Consider the following 22,470-nt stretch of genomic DNA (forward strand, 5'->3'; position numbering starts at 1 on the left):
GCGGCCTCCCGCACGTGCGGCTATCACCCCAGCATGTGCGGTCTCTCCCGCACCTCTTCTCACGCACCTGCATATAATGCAGTGTCACACACAGCCTCCCCTTAATTCCCGCACGTGTGGCCTGACATCCCGCATGTGCAACCCCTCTCCGCACATGCGGCCCTGGCCCTCTAACCCGGAAAAACTTCAGCTTCACTCTAGACACTCCGAACTCGGCCTCACACCCTCTGGGACAAGTGAGAAACTCAAATTGAAACAAACAAGAACGAAGATTTTTAAAAAAAACTTTTCAAAAACAACAAACTCAACTGTTGACTGAACTGCACTTTGAAATCCGACATTTCAACGAAGGTAAATCCAACATAACCCAAGAGAATATGGCAAAGTACTCACCGGTCATCACAACCTCCCCATCCTAGCAAATTTTGTCGCCGAAATTAAACAACGCCGAAATAAAAGCTTACACTTCAAGAAGAAAACACGGTACCAAGGAAAAACTCCCAACCAACCAAGAAAACACAACACTAACTCCTAACTACAACCAAACTTGGAATACCTTCCCGACTCTGGGCCCGACATCCCAGAGCCCCAAGGACACAAAGATGAGATTAAGGATGTCTCCTCGACCCATACCACTCGTTGGGCCTTTGAGACAAGGACAATAACAAGCATAGTAACAATGCATATACCCAGGTGCAAGGAGCACTGCCAGCCTCAGTGGAGGACATTCTTGAATGGTGGTCAGGAGTGGGTCTCACCAAGAAGGAAAGGATGATGTGGAATGCCATTCCTTTAGTTGTGATGTGGTCCTTATGGAAGCATCGTAATGAATTCTTATTTCGGGAGGTTGTCCCAAGTGTGGATGGGATAACGGATATGATTAAGCTAAAAATGGCTGTGTGGTTCAAGGAAGTATTTAAGGAACATATGTTTTCAGTACATCATTTCATATTTAATATAGAGCGCATCAGATTTTGTTTGGGAGGTGGTTAGAGTGAGTGAAATTATGAGGTGGCCTATTCTTCCTAGCAGTCCTGTTATAGGCTGCTCTTCTGTCTGAATTTTTGCAGTTTGTTTTCTGCTGTGTGTATTGAAGCTATACCTCTGTTCTGCAGTTAGAATGTGCTTGATAGTAGTTCAGTAGGTTAGTTTATAAGCTTTACTAATGGTTGGGTGAAGTATGTTGCTTTGTGCTCCAATTAGTCTTAAGGCATGTTCAAGTTGAATTCAGATACAACAACTAATGTTACATATAGATCTGTAGAAAATTCCTCTGTTGTTTAGGTGGCTCTCAGAGTGTTCTGCTGATAGCCCTGCTGATTTAGCTCAGTGAAGCTCTGTAGAGCTATGGTTTGGTGATGAAGGGTTGATGCTGAAAGCTCTCAGTCGGGTGTAATTCAGTTGCATCTTTGATGGTCTGCTGAAAGCTTTCTGTTGCTGTATATCTACCTCTGGGGTTCCCTCTGTTTGAGCTCATTGTTAGTGTTTGGCGGCTTCATTGGCTGATTCAATATTTTGGGTACTTCATTTGGCTGTTTATATGCAGTGCTGAAGTGAACTTCTGCAGTTGGGTTATAAACTTAGTGTAAGTTGAGCTTGGTTTATGTTCAGTTTTGGGTGCAATCTGTACGTAATTTGCTTTGTGGCTACCTACTTTGTGCAGGCTGCTAATTTGTATGTAGGTTTGGTAGTTTTTTTCTGTTCTTTGGTGTTTCCTTTGTGTTGGATTCTCTCCAATTGGAGCTCCGAGCTTCATGTAGCTCCGAGCTCCTCTTTATTGATGTATTCTATGATTCCATCAATAAAAATTCTTTTTGCTGATCCAAAAAAAAAAAAAAAACAACGCATATAGCCAGGGCATCCACCACCACCACATGCCCAAACATTCCCAAACGCTTAACACCCCAACATGGAGGAAAATAAGGTTTTCACTACAAGATTCTTGGTTAACTCACTCAAACGGAAAGGATTACAACAAAACTCAACCCAAGGTAAAACTCAGGCCTAACAAGCCCTTACAACTCCAATCGACCCATATAACCGAACATACAAGTCCAAGATTTAGCAATTCAAATAAGGTGGCTACACCATCCCAACCATAGCTAACAACTCAACCTCTTTTCAAAAAAAAAAAAAAAAATCTTATCATTTTCTCAACTCTTGGTAAAAGTCGTTTCTTTGCATATAAAACATCTTCTTAGAGGTGCTTAAAACTTACACTGGTCACAAGTCAAAAGTGCATTTTTTGCCCTTCAAGCATGACCCAAATTTCATTCATTTCCAATTCTGTTCCAATACAACAACTGGTGAGTCTCTACCGTCAGCCAATAACGCCCATCACTCACATGGTGATGTCACAACCAACATCAACATAACATTTCCACAATAATAATTAATAGAGATAACAACTGTGTAGACACCCCATTTTTTACCATCCTCAAGACTTGGATGTCATCGTTTGTGAACTTGATGATTGTGCTTGTTTGTGTTCGTTTGGAGCGTCCAAAGTCCTCGGCGGAATGCCTTGTCTTTGAGCCTCTAAACCTTATCTGTTTTGTGCTTGGTTTTGGACCAAGAACTTGTTGTCTCTTACCTGGAAGAGAGTGTGACCTGCCAGCCAGCCCTGGGATCTATCGGCTATGGATTGTGCCTGTCAGCTACCAGTGGTGGTCGACAACCATTGGTTCCTTTTTCTAGATATTTGTTTGCCAGCTGTGCCGGTTGTTGCTCACTGAGCTGCATCTTCATACACGAGTATGGTAGGATGTATTCAAGCTCAAGACTTGATTTTCTATATATAGGGGGTGCCTCCCCCATTTTGAGGGGTTAGACATTTTAGACCAAAAATCTCTCTCTCTCTCTCTCTCTCTCTCTCTCTCTCTCTCTCTCTCTCTCTTGTTATTTTGTGCCTTAAAGTCTAGTTTCTTCACATTTTTGCACATCAAACCTTGATCAAACTTGGCCACCTTGGAGCCGAGTTCTCTTAGAGCCTTGTTTGTGCTCTGGAAGAAGGTTTAAGCCTGGGTTATTGCTTAATTTGTGCTTGACCTTCAAGAGGTAGTCTACTTGCATAGTATGCTTGCTTTGAATACTTGTTTTGCCATCCCTTTGTATTGTTTTTGGGCTGGTTTTCAACTAAAAAATAAATAAAAAATAAATAAAAAAATCTATTTTTGAGACTTAAAATGATGGTTTGAGGCTATCTTGTGTTAAGGGTTAGTCCACCCTTCTTGTTGCTTAATTGTTTAAGCTTTTGCACCATTTTTCATCACATTCAAATCAAAATTTTTGGGCCTTTTGACCACTAAAATTCAGAGGTTTTTCAGTGGTAAAAACTTTGGAGGGGTTAGCCTTCCCTCCTTGTGTCTTGCTTGCATGCCTAGTTAGCCTCACATGTTAGCATGTTTTTCTAGCCTAACTTAGCTTTAGTCTGGCATGTTTTGGCCTCTGTTTTGACGTGCTTTAGCTCTATTTTGAGCTGTTTGGGTCATTTGAGTTTTGTTTTGTATATTTGTGGCGCAATTTCTTTCACTAGCTTAGTGTTTCTAGGCTTTGAGCATCATTTGTATGCCTTGGTTGCATGTTTTAATCCTTTTTCATGCCAAATTCCATCATTTAACGTCTCTGCAATCTCCCTCTTTGCTTCACTTTTTCATTTGCTTTGAGGCTTGTTTCAACCTTAGGGTTGTTTAAGCTTGAGGTTGAGGTTAATGCTTAATGGTTTAATCCTCCTTTAAGGGCTCATTACCAAGGGCACGAAGCTCCCTCATGCCTTGAACTACCCCTTGGTTGACACTTTTTTTGCTTTAGAAGACACTCACCAATGGACTTAATCGATTAAAGAATGAATCGTTAATGTAAAATGAGTAAACAAAAATGAACAAGTAAAAGGAGCAAGATAATCATCTTTTATGTTGCATTGCATGTGTTCGAATCGAAAGTTAATTCAAACACAAGGCAAATGGGACATTTCATACTCAAAGTGATGAAATGTGCCATGTTTCTTGGTCACCATCACCCTTGATCATGCATGATAAGGTGATGGTCTTTTTAGTCTTGTCTGTGCATTCATTAGGCTTGTACAAGCTTGGTTCCTTAGCCATCATGCATGGAAATTGCTTGGTTGATGGTTTGAGGGCCAAGAGTTACACTCCTTTAAGCCTGTGTGATGATAAAGAGGGTAGCTATACAAACACTCCTTGAGAATACACTGTTTTGCCTCTGTTTGTTCTCTGTTGTAGCAAAAAGGGGAAGTTCAGGGCAGGGGTAGCCAACCGGCCACCAATAGTAGCCGACGGTCACCATTGGTAGCCGACCGGCCATCAATGAAGAATTTTGCATGGTGTGTTCCCGAGAGGAGCAAAGGTGTTCTGGAAAATTGGTAGCTTCTTTGGTGTTCAAAAAATGTGCGAACAGAGACTACAATAGGAAAGCAGTGGCATTTTCGGGTGGAGGAATCGAGCATGCATGCATCCGTCACCCCTCGACGCCATTTAGTTGCTTTGTTTAGTTAATTAGTGGTAGCTAATTAATTAGTTTAATTGCTTTGCACTTAATTAGCTTAGTACTCAGCTAATTACCTTGTCTTATAATATTTAATTAGCTTAGAATAAGTTAGTTAATTCATTTCAATTGTTGTAATAATTAGTTAGCTTAATTAGCGTAGCTAGTTGGTTAGCGTTTATTCATTTGGACACTCCTTTGCGAGGGCGTAATGTTGTAATAAGTGTGCGTGCGTGTGTGTATGCGTAGACAACCCATTTTTTACCGTCCTCAAGACTTGGACGTCATCATTTGAACACTCGATGATCATCCATGTTCGTGTTCGTCTTGAGTTCTCAGAGGTTTCGGCCATGCGCCTTGCCTCAAGACCTCTCGACTTGTTTGTTTTGTGTTTGGTTTTGCACCAAACACTTTTTGTTTTGCTTCTGAGGGTGGAAAATAGCTTGTTGGCCATTCTCACACCTCACCGGCCATGGCTTGAGGCCACCGGCCCTGTTTTCTTGCTACTGGCCAAAGGTGTTGGCCGATCGGCATTGTGTTTGGTTGGCCAGCCACTGATTTTGGTCAATCGGCCACGTTTTCTGGCCGAGACCTTTTCTTGGAGAGGTTTGAACCTTTTCAACCTTGGTTTTAGCTTCTTGAGGAAGCTTGAACCTTTTCAACCTTTGTTCTAGCTTCTCCAAGAAGCTTGAACCTTTTTAGCTTCTCCAAGAAGCTTGAACCCTTTGCCTAGCTTCACCAAGAAGCTTGGACCCTTTGCTCTAAGGTTCTAAGAGAAGCTTGACCCTTTCTTAGTTTCTTGAAGAAGCTTGGCCCTTTTGCTCCAAGCTTCTAAGAGAAGCTTGGCCCCTTTGCTCAAGCTTCTAAGAGAGGCTTGCACCTTTGTTCCTCTATAAAAGAAGAGCTCCTCTTCCATTGCAAGGGTTCCAAAATTTTGCTAAGGCAAAAACCATACATATCTCACTACTTTGAGCTCCAAAGTCCATAGTTCTTGGCCCCTTTGCACACCAACTCTTAGCCTAACACCTCCATCATCAACCTAAGGATCTTGGAAGCCATTTTCAGAGGCTACGGGACTGGTTTTCTGAACCAAGAAGCTGCTGTCCCCTTTTGGCTACAAGGGTAAAACACTTTACCCTCTTTTGGTCTTTATTTTGCTTCATATTTTAGCCTTACTTGTAAGCATTTTTGAGCTTTGTCATAAACTAAAAAAAGTCTTATTTTGAGGTCTTTTTGAAGTTTGTTTCAGATCACTTTTGTGTTTGGGGTTGTTTACCCCCTCTTAGGACTTGTTTGGCCTCATTTTTGTGCCTTTTTTGTGAGTTTTGGGACCACCTTGTATTGGCCCTCTCACCACTGAAATCCAGAGGGATTTCAATGGTGGGGATGGTGTTTTGAGGTCCTAAGAAGGAGAGGGCCATCCCCTCTCCTTATTGTCTTGTTTACTTGCATTTTTGGCCTTACAAATGAGCCCATATTTGCACACTTCTTGAGCTTAGTTCAGGCCTTTTTTAGTGAGTTTTAGGGCCTGCTTGAACTCTTTCCAGAGCTTTTTTTGTCATTTAAGGCTTGCCTCTTGCATGTGTAGAGCAACCCCCTTCATAGCTTTTCAAAGTAGCACCTCATTCTTGTATGTATTGGATACATTTCAGTGGGTATTTGTTCATATTTTGGCATGTCATTCTTGCATGTTTTGGGCTGCTTTAGTGTCCCCTTGAATGCTTCATACACTTATAGTGTAAATCCCCTAAACTAGCTTCACATGCTTTATGCTTTGTCATGTCTTGTTAGCTTGTTTGGTTTACATTTCAGCATGTTTTTGGTAATATTTTGCCATATCATGACCCTATCCATAGTTGTTTGGTCATCCTTTGCATGCTCCATATACGTGTAGAACAAATCTTGTTTACTAGCCTCTTGTGCATGATGTTTTGACTCATCATCCTAGCATATTTTGGCTTTACTCTAACATGATTTTATGCTTATTTTGGGCTATCCTAGGACTGTTTTGGGCTGCCATGGCCATATCACTCATGCTTTGTATAGCTATAGTGTAAATGCTTAGGCTAGTCTTGGGTTTTGAGGCCTCTACCATGCATATCATGAGTGTTTGCATGCTTCAGAGTCATTTTGGAATAATTTAGCATGTCATTTCAGAGCTTAATATGTATGCCATATGTCCATATTCATCTTCTTTTAAGTGTGCTTAAAAGTTGTCTCTTTGATGCCTAAGTGTTGGACCATGTTTGCCTGCATGTTTGTATGTAAATTTGACCTCATTTCCATAGCATTTGGCCACTGATTTTAGACATGGCTGAGGCTTGTCCATATTAGTTTAAGTCCACCTTTTGCATGTTGCTCAAATGTTGTTACATTGCTTCATGTTTGCATGCTTTGGTTGCATGATGTTTTGCATGCTCATTACTTGCATTGTTGACACATGCTTAGCCATATTGCATTTTGTTGCATTGCTTGAGCTATATGACATGTTGTTGCATGCTTAGGTTGTAATGCATTTGGCATGTATTCTCTCTTTTAGCCACTTAACATGTTGTTGCATGTTTGTGTGTTGTCCATGTTGGATGTTTGCATTGCTTGCTCTCATGTTCATGGTGCATACTTAGCTTGCATGCCTAGGTTGCATTGCATTTTGCATGCATGCCTTGCCTCTTGAAATCACCATGATTGAGGTTGGGCCTTATGTGTTTGTTTGGTGTGCATTACATTTGACATCAAAATGCACAACTCGACTCCTTTGGCCATCATGCGTTGAAATGCGTGATTGGTGGTCCGAGGGTCGAGAACCATACTCCCTTGAGTTCATGACATGATAGGGAGGGTGGTTGCGCATACATTGCTTTGAAAATGCATTGACATGCTCTGTTTGCGCTCTTCTGCTGTCAAACAGGATTCTGCACGAAGAGATGGCCGGTCGGCCACCTTCAGTGCCGGCTGGCTATCCATTTTTGGCCGAGAGCACAATTTTTGGTCGATGACCTGCTTCACTTGGCCGGTGGTCCCATCCCTTGGCCGATGGCCTCTCAGCATGTCTCCAAGATGTTTCAAAGGTGTCACAAAGGTTGGCACAGTTTTCAAAAGAGTAGAACAGTGTAAACAGAGGCAACTGTGGCATAGCGATGGATTTCCGGGCGCGACAAATCAAGCATGCATCATCCCATCATTCCGAGGCGGGGCTGCGGCCACCTTCTTTTTGTAATTAATTAATTAGTTAGTCAGCTAGTTAATTAGTTAAATCTGTATTATTTATTCGGACCCTCCGAGTGAAGGCAATTGTGTATTAAGTGTGCGTGAGTGTGTGTATGTCTTCGAACCCCACGTCTTTCTTCCCTTTTATTTATTAGCTTTCGATGGTTAGTTTAGGGCATGTCTTGATTAGCATACTCATGATAGCATGTTTGCATACATTCATTCGTAATGCACGCACCGGGCTCGGCGCATCATACTAACTGCATAGTATTTCCATTCCAACTTGAATACGCGTATCGAGTTGTCACATTTCACATGCCACTCTTAGATTAGCCGAGCCTATTCTAGTTGCATTCTGTATGTGTTGCATTAGCCATCTTAAACATGAACTAGGATCATGCATTTGATTACTAACTAGTTTCTGTTTTGGCTTGGAGTATTAGGTAAGCTCTTATGCTTTAGCATCTTGCATGCACGTGAGTGTTGCCATATTAGCATGCTTACCATGAGGCTATATGCTTATGTGATATATCTGCCTGAATGCCTGTGGGTGAAGGTTGGGTTATCTGAATTGGAATAATGCATTGACTATGAGTTTTAAGCCCACTAGACAGTGGCAAAACCATTTTTTCTAAGCCCACTTGAGGGTGGCAAAACCTGCATTTTAGCCTACTTGCGAGTAGCAAACCGTTTTCAAAACAAACATGAAATGCTTGTCCCAATTCAGGCGACTCAGTCTATACTTGTTATGTTGTGCGCATCACATAGTAAATCTAGGCTAATAACCAGAATAAGAACGCATAATGTTTTCAAAACAAGATATCATGGTTAGTAGAGGCCGATCTTCGGATTGGGCGAGAGGAGGTGCTCATAGCTGACCTTCCCCAATCGTACCCAAATTCCCGAGCCGAGGCAACTTTGGTGATGACGGACACGTGGCCTTAGGCAAACGAGTCAGGGTTTCCTAAATTCCCCCAAAATAAAATATTTAGGTGGCGACTCTGTATCTGGCAAAGCAGTCCATGTTTGGCACTACTTTACAAAAATCTGTTTTCCAAAATGATTTGCTGGATTTGGACTCTTTGGTTTAGATTAAGAACTGTGACAATTTGAGAGTCCGAACTATAGTGAGCCCATAAATGAACAAAATGGGATTTCCCTCCCGGGACGTTCGGGGACGTCTACAGTTTCTGGTGACTCTGCTGTGGACTTAGAGAACTTTACTCGAACTTATGATATCTTTTGTTGACTACACTTATGTGTTTCTTTGCATTGCATGTCCATTGGTGCACCTAGGACACCGTGTTTGCCTTCTACTATTCCTGAACGGTTTTCCGGAGGCTGCATGCCATAAGGCTGACCGGTTACGGGCTCTGCCACGATGGGAACACAAACCCCGATTTTCACCGAGGCACCCTTTTGACCATTTGAGCTAGTGCATATTCGGAATCCATAGTGACCATTCCAAGCTAGGACAGGTTGCTTACCCGATATGTTGTTTGAAACCGCTGCGTGCGTAGTGAAACCCTAGCTCCTGACAAAATAGGCCAGGGAAACCCTACCCCAACATAGGGGTGTTTTGGCTCTCACTTGGTTGTTATGTGCTTTTAGAGTGCGTCTCTACAAGAATGTATGTATCAGTTTGCAAGTCTGGGTATCAGGCCTGAGGGCATCAATATTTGGGGAATCAGTTTTACCTGAGGGTAGCAGTTTACAGGCAGAATTTTGGGGCAGAATTCAGTAGAGGGCACAGTCATTCTGTTATGCTCATATCTATTTTGGCAAAATTGGGCTGAGATGCTGCATGTTTTCTCTTTTGCTTGGTAGTCAGGGAACCATAGCTTCAGAGGTCTCCAATATCCCCCGAGGTTCATCAGACTTGTGCTGATAGACTTTGTCAGGTCAGAGATTCAGTTCAAGGGCAATTCGTATTCCTTTGCCAGAGGCAGGGTAAAAGGGCCAGTCAGGCATAGATCACCAGTTCAGCAGTTACCAGATCAGTGGCCCTTATCCACCCCACCAGTGAATTGTCAGGCTGAGGTCTCAGTTTCTACTGCAGGGATAGATATACCAGTCATTCAGCCGGGTCAGCAGAATATGGCAGCGATGGAGGAGATGATGCGTCAACTCCAAGAAAGTATGAAACTCATGCAGCAGGACGCTGCCCGTCAAGCGGGATTTGCCAAACAGTAGGCCGAGATCATGGCCCAACAGGCAGAGCAAATCACTAGGTTACAATAGCAAGCCGGAGCATCTGCTTCGCACCAAACTCCTCCCCCACCAGTAGATCCAATACCCGGGGAGATGCCAAATGTCCAGGAAGGTACGGACATTCTGACAGGGCCGGCTCCACCCCCAATCTTACCCCAACTGTCTAAAGCACCAATCAACCTACCGGACTCTCCCTTTGAGTTCAAGGTAAACTATACAGCGTTGAAGTTGAGCAAACTTGAAAAGTTGTTCAAGAAATCCCAAGGGGTAAAGTCCATCCCGGACATTGAGGACGGGTACACTGACGCAGCTGTGACACTGCCAGATAGGTTCAAGATGCCACAAATTGACCGCTTTGACGGATCCGGGGATCCCATGGTACATCTACGGTTGTTCTCAGACATACTACAGCCGATGGGCCTCACCAGACTACAGAAGATTTCATTATTTGGCCGGACCCTGTCGGGTGTGGCGGCCATCTGGTACGCAAAATTGGAAGATGATGTCAAGAGGAATTGGGATGAGATGGCCGAGGCCTTTGTTGCACAATACTCGTATAACATGCAAATCGAGATTACGACCCGTGATCTTGAGACGACGAGACAGGAGACTAAGGAGAGCTTCTCAGAATTCGTGGCCCGCTGGAGGGCCAAAGCCTCAATGATGATCATTAGACCAACGGATAAGGATCAAATATGGATAGTTGTGCGCAACCTCCAGCCCAAACTAATGCATAAAATGATCGTGCTCCCCTTCCCTACCTTTTTAGATTTGCATGAGATGGGGGTACAGATCGAGGATGCCATGAAGCAGGGCCTTATCAACCAGGAGAAGGAGCAGCCTAGGCGGGCGTTTTTCTGCAGTTCGAATGCGACCACCAGCGGTGATGCAGCTGCAAGATCTTCTGAAGTGGGCATGGTTACCGCCACTGCATCAAAAAAAGCTACCCCATTCACCGGTGCATCCGAAAGTAGCTCACAGAAAACCAAATATCCACCTCGAGTCAAGAGGGTTTTTACCCCACTTTATATGCCTTTGTCAAAGGCTCTAGAGGTCTTAATCCGGAAAGGACATCTGAAACCATTGGAACAACGGCCTTTACCTAATCCTCTCCCTTCAAAGCATGACCAGACTAAGTACTGTGCACACCATCAACAAACCGGTCATGAGACCGATAGCTGCTTTCGTCTGCGCCATGATGCACAAGATTTGTTTGACAACAAGGTCATTGCCGCACCAGTCTAGCAAAGTCTATCGTCATTGGATCAATGAACTTGTAGGGGATAATGTGATTATGTGATCAGGGGATGAACCACCTACGGATGGCTCTCAGTTGACTCCAAATGTAGCTATTTTGAGCATTTGCGAATGCTAGTTTTGTAGTTTCTGACTTGGGTGTTGAGTCAATTCTGTTGTTTTGTTTTGAGTCTGTCTCTTTGTCCTGAGTCAGTTGGGTCTGTCTTGTTGTACTGAGTCAGTCCTGTTTTGTTGGAGTCGGGTGATTTCGAGGGTGTTACCTCGGACATCACTTGCTTTGTTTTGTGTTTGTCTCTCCGTTTTCTTTTGAGTCTGTTTCTGCCTTGGAGCCAGTTACACCAGAAGATTTGAATGAACATCAGTGATTTTCGCACTCTTGTGTTTGCTTCTGCCTTGTGCTAGTTGTACCAGAAGTTCTGAATGAGACGGTAGTATTTGACTAAAAATTGTGTCTTTTCTGTGCTTTGAAATCATTACATTCACCTGAGTTTTTCAAAAAAATTTTGAACACTGTGGTAAAAACAAAGAGGAAGGAATTCCTCGGGTTTTACAAAACTTGATCAATTGAGAGAAAGACGGGCGTGCTAAGTGCTTAATGAATGAGATCATGCTTGTTAATGTGAGTACTGAGAAGGATCCTAGCTTGATCCAGATTGGTTCTACACTGTCTTCAGCGCGAGCGATTTGTCGCTTTCTTAAAAAAAAAAATTGCGCAGTCCTGTGAAGACTTGTACGGAATCACTCTTGAGATTGTGCAGTCTAGGATTGCTCTCAGCCTCAAGATTCAACCCCTTTGCTCTCAAAACCTTGAACTTGGGATCAGAATGATCAATGGTCAACCATCAATGTAAGGCCTGTGTGGCCAGATTTAAAGTAGCCCTCGAACAAGAGGCACCAAAGTCAGATCAAGAAGATCGGTTGTGATCAAAGGAAGCTTGCAAAGCTCAATCAAAAGCACCCCTCGAACTAGGGGCAAAATAATTTGAAATGTGCTCGAAGAGTCAAAAATGAAGAATGGCAAGAATGCCAAATCCCAGAAGGGAGGAAAGAAGAAAGCATTGCTGAAGAACAACTAAGGTTCTATCCACAACAATAGAGGCAAATTCACCCCCTAGATGGATGTCTACATCATCAGCGAACAGCGGCCACTCTCCTAGATTCAGATGGCTTCGAGATCTCAAAACCATTTGACATGGACAAAGCTACACTTTTACCCTTGAGAGGCTTGCTGGGTCGAAAACCTGGAAGGACGACCCAGGCAAAAGTTAGAGCAAGAAAAAAAAAAAAGAGAGAAAAGAGAAAAGAAAAAAATACAAAGTATGAAAAAGAAAAGACAAAAAAAAAATGAAAAAAAAATGAAAATGAAAAAAAAATGAAAAAGAATTGAAAAGAAAAGAAAAACATAGCTCGCAATGTTGAAAACCCAGAAGACCGGCCTTGGCAAAAGTTAGAGCGCAAAAGGAGAGGTCAAATACCCGAGTGTACCTTAACCCTGAACTATGTAAGGCTTGATTCCCATGTTTGGGATACGTAGGCAAGTTCATTCTGAAGTCTAGCCACAAACACCTCTAAAATCGATTGTGTCCATGTAATGGTTTTGATCATCTTCACCTTCTCTGTATCCGAGAGTTCGGTTGTGATCGTCACTCTGAGGATTGATTGCAGTGTGCCACGGCGCTATCCAAACAAGGGGCAACTTTTAATTGCCATTCAATGCATTGCGGTGCTGTTCAAACAAGGGGCAACTTTCTGTTGCCATACAGCTCTCTTCGAGCAAGGGGCAATTTTCCTCCAGATCCGAGGTTGTACATCTCAAGAGTAGGTTCCGTGCTTGTTGAGCACTGGCCGTTTGCAAAAATAGTTTTTGAGAATTTTTACTGAGGTTGACTAATTTTCTCGAAAATTATTTCATTTTTTCCAAAACTGAACCTTTTTCTTGGACCCAAAAAAGGAAAATTTTCAGTGTTCATAACCTAACTTGCATGATTTTAAATCAGAAAGTTGAACAAGCATGTTAATCAAACTCTTATGCTGATCAAAATTGTTTTAGTAGAAAACCAAAACAAAAAATGATCAAAATGATGAACTAGGGGCACAGTTGAGTCAGGCTTCCTGTCTTTTCCCTGTTATCAATGCATTTGGTAGAAAGGGCACCATACTTGCCAAGAAGGGCACTCTACCTGCCAGAAAGGGCACCACTGAAGCTAACCGCAAAAGGGCAAAAAGCTCTCACACCCTCCGAGCAACGAGGTATCAAGTCAAGTGCGAAGCACGAACTAGAATGGATCAAGATATTCCACTCCCTCATCTGGATAGATCTGATCACGTCCAAACTCCCCAACAAATCATCGTCAACCGATGTCAGCTGCAGATTTGCTACACACCCAGTTGTAGCGCAGCCCCTCTGTGGGAGAAACTCACTATTGTGAACAAGAAGAAAAATCTAGCGGAATGCTAGGTGCAAGAGCCCACAACTTTCTGTTTATCCATCAACTACTCAGGGGAGGGATAAAAAATGTGAGATTGAAGAATAGAGAGATGTGCCCTGAGAGAAAAAGTGAGAAAAAGGGGCTTCTTTTTCAGAAAAACAGAGCCTGAGGGCCGAGTGATGTGAGAATCACAAATGAGGAATGGCAGAAAAAAATACCAGGAGAAACTGGCTCCTCGTGCACCGAGAGGTCTCTTGCCTTTGTAACACATCCGAGTGTTGTGTTTGTGTCTTTGTTTGTCTCGGTTCTTGTTTTGAGTCGTTTTGAGTGTCAACGGATGTGTTTAGGTTGTTTTATCTTTTGCTTTCTGTTGTTGATTCATTTTTGCTACGGTTAGTCATAGGCTCAATACCCGGTCAAGAACTCATCTCTCAATTTCAAAAAATAAAATCGTTTTGCGCTCCGAGTGCCGTGCCGTTCTCCACATCTGTGCAAAACAAGATTCGTTCTTTCGTAAAACCGCAGGGTTCAACCCAGGTCATGTCAGAATAGTAAAACCAGGACCTATTTGAAGCTATATGGGTTCCAGACTACAAAGCAAAAGAAGAGAGGGAAAATGTCGGGTATCTGAGTTTGTTTCAACTTCAGTAAGTTCCGAGACTACATTCTGTGTGTACCTCTTTAGGTCTTGCCAATGCTCCGAAGTATGAGTGTGCCTCTACCCCAAGCTCAACATCAAGTCTGCTTCAAGCCAGAATGGCGATCAGAAGTGCTCTCCTCGAGTACCGTTTCATGCCAGGGACATCATGGCCGTGTTTGCAATGAGTTCCTAAGAGACCAACTGCAACGGTGGAAACTAGAGTTCGAATGGTTGATGCCTAGAATGTAAAGGTTCGGGATTTCTGGGACTAAAGTCTGGTTTAAATACCCAGGGATGTATCCCTGGCTTGAAATCTGTATGGAAGCCCCATAGGTTAAGATAGCGTGTATGCACCTCAATTCTGGATACTGAACCAACCTAGTCTGTCACTCCGTTGGAGAATAGGGAAAGTTGTGAATATGATCAGGAAGAAAGGCAGCATCCAAAGTGTTCTACGTGAAGAACCCTTGTCAGTATTTCAGAGCCTTTGTACTGTAAGTTGAAGGTAAATGTTCGAAGAGCACAAGGGGAGATCCCCGTCGAAGAAGAGCGGTTCACTGCCACTCACCTCATGAGGTGCTTTCTAAAGCGCCGCTTTGTCCATTTATTGCTTTCCTTAAGCATCATGCATTGTAATGCATTGTACCTATCAAATTTCTTTCTCAGTCATGCACGATATTGTATGTACGGTTCGTTCAAAGAAGTATCATTTAAGATCATTTATTTAGTGTATCAATCACACTTCATTCAATGTATCAATTACACTCTCATTTATTTAGTGTATCAATCACATTTCATTCACTTTGTGTATCTATTACACTCTCACTCATTTAGTGTATTAATCACACTTCATTCATTTTGTGTATCTATTACACACATTCTCATTTTGTGTATCTATCACGCACATATTCACTTTTGTGTATCTATCACACACCTTCTCATTTTCTGTATCTATCACACTTCATTCATTTAGTGTATCAATCGCACTTTATTTATTTAGTATATCCATCATACTTGTTACATCTATCATACTTGTTCACTAAGTGCATCTATCACACTTCGTGTTCACATTCAGTATATCAATCATACTCTGTTCACTAAGTGCATCTATCACACTTCGTGTTCACCTTTAGTATATCTATCATACTTTGTTCACTAAGTGCATCTATCACACTTCATGTTCACCTTTAGTATATCCATCATACTTGTTCACTAGGTGCATCTATCACACTTCGTGTTCACCTTTAGTATATCCATCATACTTGTTCACTAAGTGCATCTATCACACTTCCTGTTCACATTTAGTATATCAATCATACTCTGTTCACTAAGTGCATCTATCACACTTCGTGTTCACCTTTAGTATATCTATCATACTTTGTTCACTAAGTGCATCTATCACACTTCGTGTTTACCTTTAGTATATCCATCATACTTATTCACTAAGTGCATCTATCACACTTCGTGTTCACCTTTAGTATATCCATCATACTTGTTCACTAAGTGCATCTATCACACTTCGTGTTCACCTTTAGTATATCAATCATACTTTGTTCACTAAGTGCATCTATCACACTTCGTGTTCACATTTAGTATATCAATCATACTTATTCACTAAGTGCATCTATCACACTTCGTGTTCACCTTTAGTATGTCCATCATACTTGTTCACTAAGTGCATCTATCACACTTCGTGTTCACCTTTAGTATATCCATCATACTTGTTCACTAAGTGCATCTATCACACTTCGTGTACACCTTTAGTATATCCATCATACTTGTTCACTAAGTGCATCTATCACACTTCGTGTTCACATTTAGTATATCAATCATACTTGTTCACTAAGTGCATCTATCACACTTCGTGATCACATTTAGTATATCAATCATACTTTGTTCACTAAGTGCCTCTATCACACTTTGTGTTCACCTTTAGTGTATCCGTCACACTTGTTCACTTAGTGCATCGATCACACTTCGTGTTCACCTATTGTGTATCCATCACACTTGTTCACTTAGTGCATCTATCACACTTTGTGTTTGCCTTTTGTGTATCCATCACACTTTGCTCACTTCATTCATTTAGTGTATCAATCACACTTTGTTCATATAGCGTATCTGTCACACACTCGTTTTGTACCTATCACACTGTGCTCACCACACTCGCTTAGTGTATCTATCATGCGCTCAGCTACTGTATCTATCACATGCTCACTTTGTGTATCTATCACATATTCACTTTTTGTGTCCATCACACTATGCTCACCACATTCGCTTTGTGTATCAATCACACACTCTCGCTTTGTGTATCTATCATACCTTGTTCACTTAGTGCATCTATCACACTTTGTGTTCACCTTTTTTGTGTATCCATCACACTACATCCGCTTTGTGTATCTACCACACATGCTCACTTTATGTATCTATCACATGTTCGCTTTGTGTATCTATCACACACGCACACTGTATTCGCAGTGAGAATTGTAGTAATTCTCTTATACCCTTTCTGCATTGTAATGTAGCTTGGTTTCTATTTGCTTAAAACTGTTGCATTGTTATGCTTCGTTACAACTTTCTTTGCATGATCATAAGTTATGCTCGACTTTGTGCATTGTTCTTGCATTTCGCCCCTGCCCTTGGGTGCATATCTTTCTCTGTAGCTTGTATGCTTTGTCTAAGTCTTCGGCCTTGTCAAAAATGGGTCGTCTCTGGGCTTTGACATTTACTCCCGTCATTGTTATGACTTTCAAGTTCTGTCAAAGAGGGGCAACTGTAGACATCCCATTTTTTACCGTCCTCAAGACTTGGACATCATCGTTTGAACACTCGATGATCATCCACGTTCGTGTTCGTCTTGAGTTCTCGGAGGTTTCGGCTGCGCGCCTTGCCTCAAGACCTCTCGACTTGTTTGTTTTGTGTTTGGTTTTGCACCAAACACTTGTTGTTTTGCTTCTGAGGGTGGGAAATAGCTTGTTGGCCATCCCCATACCTCACCGGCCATGGCTTGAGGCCACCGGCCCTATTTTCTTGCTACCGGCCAAAGGTGTTGGCCGGTCGGCATTGTGTTTGGTCGGCCGGCCACTGATTTTGGTCAATCGGCCACTTTTTCTGGCTGAGACCTTTTCTTGGGGAGGTTTGAACCTTTTGAACCTTGGTTTTAGCTTCTTGAGAAATCTTGAAACTTTTGAACCCTTGGTTTTAGCTTCTTGAGGAAGCTTGGTCCTTTTGAACCCTTGGTTTTAGCTTCTTGAGGAAGCTTAAACCTTTTGAACCCTTGGTTTTAGCTTCTTGAGGAAGCTTGAACCTTTTGAACCTTTATTTTAGCTTCTCCAAGAAGCTTGAACCCTTTGCCTAGCTCCTCCAAGAAGCTTGGCACCTTGCTCCAAGCTTCTAAGAGAAGCTTGACCCTTTCTTAGCTTCTTGAAGAAGCTTGGCCCTTTTGCTCCAAGCTTCTAAGAGAAGCTTGGCCCCTTTGCTGAAGCTTCTAAAAGAAGCTTGCACCTTTGTTCCTCTATAAAAGAAGAGCTCCTCTTCCATTGCAAGGGTTCCAAAATTTTGCTAAGGCAAAAACCATACATATCTCACTACTTTGAGCTCCAAAGTCCATAGTTCTTGGCCCCTTTGCACACCAACTCTTAGCCTAACACCACCATCATCAACCTAAGGATCTTGGAAGCCATTTTCAGAGGCTAAGGGACTGGTTTTCTCAACCAAGAAGCTTCTGTCCCCTTTTGGCTACAAGGGTAAAACACTTTACCCTCTTTTGGTCTTTATTTTGCTTCATATTTTAGCCTTACTTGTAATCATTTTCGAGCTTTGTCATAAACTAAAAAAAGTCTTATTTTGAGCTCCTTTTGAAGTTTTTTTAAGATCACTTTTGTTTTTGGGATTGTTTACCCCCTCTTAGGCCTTCTTTGGCCTCATTTTTGTGTCTTTTTTGTGAGCTTCGGGACCACCTTGTATTGGCCCTCTCACCACTGAAATCCAGAGGGATTTTAGTGGTGGGGATGGTGTTTTGAGGTCCTAAGAAGGAGAGGGTCATCTCCTCTCCTTATTGTCTTGTTTACTTGCATTTTTGGCCTTACAAAGGAGCCCATATTTACACACTTCTTGAGCTCGGTTCAGGCCATTTTTTAGTGAGTTTTAGGGCCTGCTTGAACTCTTTCCAGAGCTATTTTTGTCATTTAAGGCTTGCCTCTTGCATATGTAGAGCAACCCCCTTCATAGCTTTTCAAAGTAGCACCTCATGCTTGCATGTATTGGATACATTTCAGTGGGTATTTGTTCATATTTTGGCATGTCATGCATCTGTTTTGGGCTGGTTTAGTGACCCCTTGAATGCTTCATACACTTGTAGTGTAAATCCCCTAAACTAGCTTCACATGCTTCATGCTTTGTCATGTCTTGTTAGCTTGTTTGGTTTACATTTCAGCATGTTTTTGGTAATGTTTTGCCATATCATGACCCTATCCATAGTTGGTTTGATCATCCTTTGCATGCTCCATATAGGTCTAGAACAAATCTTGTTTACTAGCCTCTTGTGCATGATGTTTTGACTCATCATCCTAGCATATTTTGGCTTTGCTCTAACATGATTTTATACTTATTTTGGGCTGTCCTAGGACTGTTTTGGGCTGTCCTAGGACTATTTTGGGCTGCCATGGCCATATCACTCATGCTTTGTATAGCTATTGTGTAAATGCTTAGGCTAGTCTTGGGTTTTGAGGCCCCTACCATGCATATCATGAGTGTTTGCATGCTTCGGAGTCATTTTGCAATCATTTAGCATCTAATTTCAGAGCTTGATATGTATGCCATATGTCCATATTCATCTTCTTTTAAGTGTGCTTAAAAGTTGTCTATTTGATGGTTAAGTGTTGGACCATGTTTGCATGCATGTTTGTATGTAAATTTGACCTCATTTCCATAGCATTTGGCCACTGATTTTAGACATGGCTGAGGCTTGTCCATATTAGTTTAAGTCCACCTTTTGCATGTTGCTCAAATGTTGTTACATTGCTTCATGTTTGCATGCTTTGGTTGCATGATGTTTTGCATGCTCATTACTTGCATTGTTGACACATGCTTAGCCATATTGCATTTTGTTGCATTGCTTGAGCTATATGACATGTTGTTGCATGCTTAGGTTGTAATGTATTTGGCATGTATTCTCTCTTTTAGCCACTTAACATGTTGTTACATGTTTGTGTGTTGTCCATGTTGCATGTTTGCATTGCTTGCCCCCATGTTCATGGTGCATACTTAGCTTGCATGCCTAGGTTGCATTGCATTTTACATGCATGCCTTGCCTCTTGAAATCACCATGATTGAGGTTGGGCCTTATGTGTTTGTTTGGTGTGCATTACATTTGACATCAAAATGCACAACTCGGCTCCTTTGGCCATCATGCGTTGAAATACGTGATTGGTGGCCCGAGGGTCGAGAACCATACTCCCTTGAGTTCATGACATGATAGGAAGGGTGGTTGCGCATACATTGCTTTGAAAATGCATTGCCATGCTCTGTTTGCCCTCTGCTGCTGTCAAATAGGATTCTGTAGGAAGAGATGGCCGGTCGGCCACCTTCAGTGCCGGCCGGCTATCCATTTTTGGCCGAGAGCACAATTTTTGGTCGATGACCTGTTTCACTGGCCGGTGGTCCCATCCCATGGCCGATGGCCTTTCAGCATGTCTCCAAGATGTTTCAGAGGTGTCACAAAGGTTGGCACAGTTTTCAAAAGAGCAGAGTAGTGTAAACAGAGGCAACTGTGGCATGGCGATGGATTTCCGGTCGCAGCAAATCGAGCATGCATCATCCCATCATTCCGAGGCGGGGCTGGGGCCACCTTCTTTTTGTAACTAATTTGTTGATTAATTAGAAGTTTTGTAATTAATTAATTAGTTAGTCAGCTAGTTAATTAGTTAAATCTGTATTATTTATTTGGACCCTCCGAGTGAGGGTAATTGCGTATTAAGTGTGTGTGAGTGTATGTATGTCTTCTAACCCCACGTCTTTTTTTCCTTTTATTTACCAATTTTTGATGGTTAGTTTAAGGCATGTCTTGATTAGCATACTCATGATAGCATGTTTGCATACATTCATTTGTAATGCACGCACCGGGCTTGGCGCATCATACTAACTGCATAGTATTTCCATTCCAACTTGAATACATGTATCGAGTTGTGTAGCACGTCCGCGAGGGACCCCGCTACAGTTCGGACTCGATTTGATGTCACGGTTCTTAATCTGAACCAAAGAGTCCAAATCTGGCAAATCGTTTTGAGAAAACAGATTTTTAGAAAAAGAAATGCCAAACATGGACTGCTTTGCCAGATACAGAGTTGCCACCTAAATATTTTTTATGGGGCAATTTAGGAAACCCTGACTCGGTGCCGAAGGCCACATGTCCGTCATCACCAGAGTTGCCTCGGCTCGGGAGCTAGGGTACGATTGGGGAAGGTCAGCTATGAGCAGCCCCTCTCGCCCGATCGAAGATCAGCCTCTACTAACCGTGATATCCGCTTTTGAAAATGTTATGTGTTCTTATTCCATTTATTAGCCTAGAATTACTATGTTATGCGCACAGCAAACAAGTATAGACTAGATTGCCTAATTTGGAAATAAGCATTGCATATCCGTTTGTTTTGGAAAAATGTTTTGGAATTTGTTACTCGTAAGTAGGCTAAAACACGGATTTCAATGAGCTATTCCAACTCAGGCAACCCAACCTTCACCCACAGGCATTCAAGCAGTTATATCACATAAGCAGCTAGCCTCATGGTAATCATGCTATCATGGCAACACTCACACGCATGCAAGGATGCTAAAGCAAAAATACTTACATCGTACTCCGTGCCAAAACAAAGAACTCGTTAGCAATCAATGCATGATCCAAGTCCGTGTTTCAATGTCTAATGCAACGCATACGGAATGTCACTAGAGTAGGCTCGGCTATTCTATGAATGACATGTGAAAATGCACAAGTACCATGTATTCAAGTTAGATTTGAAATACTAATGCAGTTAGCATGATGCGCCGAGCCCGGTGCATGCAATACTGATGAATGATGCACGCATGCATAGCATAAGGTGTGCTAAATTAAACATGTCCTATTACTAACCATCAAAGCAGGTAAATAAAAGGGAAGAAAGACGTGGGGTTGGAAGACATACACACACTCACGCACACTTATTACATAATTGCCCTCACTCGGAGGGTCCAAATAAATATTACAGTCCGAATAATAAACGCATAAATTATTATAGAATTTCTAATTAATTAACAGAATGAATGCAAAAAGAAAGGTGGCCACAGCCCCCGCCTTGGGATGCGCGCATGCTCGAACCCGTCTCGCCCGAAAAGTCTGTACCATACCACTGCCGCCTCTGTTTACACTGCCCTGCTTCTCTGAAAATTGCCAAAGTTCTGGGACAGGTCCCCTGAACACTGTGGAACACCATCGGCTGAAGGAAATGTCCACCGGCCATTGAAAATATCCATCGGCTGCTGATGAAGCTACCGGCCCAGGAAGGATTGCCGGTCGGCACTGAATAATGCCGGTCGACAGAAAGTTCCCTTGAAGACCAAACTTTAGCAGCCTTTTGGCTTGAGAAAAGGTGCCTCCAAAGCTCTGAGAAGGCCCTCCAAGCTGCTGGAATAGAGTGGTGGTGTGGTGCTATAGGGTGTAGTGCAAATGGAGCAAGGATTTTAGGGTTTGGAGGCTTGGATGAGATAGATATATGGAGGATTGTATGTAATGCTCCAGCTGGTTTTTCTAACCTGGTCTAAGGAAGAGGAGAGCTTCCTTTAAAGAGCCAAAAGACTAAAGCTTCTCTTAGAAGCTTCAAACCAAGAGCAAAGATCCTCCATACACGTGTATGGAGGATCCAGTCTGTTCCCTCCAGCTGGCACAGCTGGCATCCACTCAATCTGTAGAATACTCCGGAAGGTTGTCGGCTAGCAAAAATGGTCGGTCGGCTAAAATAAATGGCCGGTCGGCACAATAAATTGCCGGTCGGATAAATAGATTGCCGATAGATGCTTCCAAGGTCAAAAAGTGGCTGGTGGATATCTAGATTGAAGCCCCGGAAGTTAGCTTTCCAATGGCACAAACCTTGCATTAAAATTCCTCCTGTGAAAAACGTTATGCCCTTTTTGGTGAAGCCGCGCAGATTCGATCCAACCGGGATGATGCCCAACTTCAACTGAACATATCTCCCCCCC

The sequence above is a fragment of the Camellia sinensis genome, chromosome 9, assembly GCF_055761805.1.
Source record: "Camellia sinensis isolate YWXY chromosome 9, ASM5576180v1, whole genome shotgun sequence".
Taxonomy (NCBI): domain Eukaryota; kingdom Viridiplantae; phylum Streptophyta; class Magnoliopsida; order Ericales; family Theaceae; genus Camellia; species Camellia sinensis.